Source organism: Austrofundulus limnaeus, unplaced genomic scaffold (genome assembly GCF_001266775.1).
Source record: "Austrofundulus limnaeus strain Quisiro unplaced genomic scaffold, Austrofundulus_limnaeus-1.0 Scaffold248, whole genome shotgun sequence".
Classification (NCBI taxonomy): domain Eukaryota; kingdom Metazoa; phylum Chordata; class Actinopteri; order Cyprinodontiformes; family Rivulidae; genus Austrofundulus; species Austrofundulus limnaeus.
The window spans coordinates 497,832-499,124 of record NW_013952650.1 but is presented as its reverse complement, the minus strand read 5'-3'; positions in this window follow the sequence as shown (position 1 = coordinate 499,124).

Below are 1,293 nucleotides of genomic sequence, written 5' to 3'. Positions count from 1 at the left end.
AGAAACACCCCTCCCCCTTTCACTGTGAGCTTCTGTACTGCACAACTCCGCCTGTTTTCTGTGAAAAAGCAAAGCGGGAGCGATTTAAGTATGAAAAAATAAAGAAATAAAACTACAAATGGCTCGTTACTGCCCGCGATTCGGCTCCTATCGTTTGTTGTAAAGAGCCGTTAAAAAGATTCGGATCGTTTGCGAATGTCACATCTCTATCCTCCATGTTCCCCTTCAACCCCAGATGGTCTGATTCTCCACCTTTCCCATCATCATCCTCACCTCTTATCTGTTGGGTCCAGGAGAGAAACCCAGACCTCCCTCTCCTCAGAGACCTTCTCCAGCTCCTCCTGGGGGGGGATCCCAAAGTGTTACCAGACCAGCCGAGAGACATGGTCTCCTCCCAGTTCCAGAACACCTCCCTAAGGAAGTGTCCAGGGTCCATCCTGTCCAGATGAACCACCGTTCCTGGTTCCACTCTGAGTCTCTCCTGGAAAACCTCTAAGGGAGAGTCCAGCTCATGTGGACTTCCTCTGTCCAAGATCCAGTGATTCCAGTCACTACCAAGGTTATAATAGTTTGGATTTTTCATCATAGTTAAGTTTAGGGATGCGCGATATATCGGCATTAATATCGGTATCAGTCCGAAATGTAAAACTGGGCYGATATTAACGTCCGATATMGATTTCCCACTTTTTATCTTTGTGTTTCTGTTTTGGGAGGGGAGATGGTTGTGTTGAGCGACATCTGGTTGGTACTTACTTGCGACGTGGACCAGACTTCTCCGGTAATAAAATGAACCTGAGGAGAAATGAGCATCAAAAACAAAAATAAAACTAGACATGGGTTTCTACGATGTAAAAACAAGTGTGCATTGCCATGTAGCATAGCTTTGCCTGCAGCATTGGACTTGCAGAATGAACTTTGACCAAGTTCAAATGTGTTTTCTATACCAGCTTGTGCCTGTCACATCAGCAGGTGTTTGTAATTWAGGTAATTGTGTGACAATATGAAGTTTGAAGAGATTTTTTCTTAAAGTTGCATTAGTTGGGTTTTGAACCCTGATCTCCCACATGAAAGTCCATGACATAGACCATTAGACCAATAGACCAATGGAGCTGTGGCAGAAGGTGGTGGCAGGGGTTGGTTTGTATGTGTGCAGAAAGAGGTCACATTGCCAATACAATTATTGACACCAAACTGCAAAATATTACAACAATAGAGCAGTATTAAGACAATATTATAGTAAAACATCAAAATACAATCATATTAATATTGTAATCACTGAACTACTGATTTTAA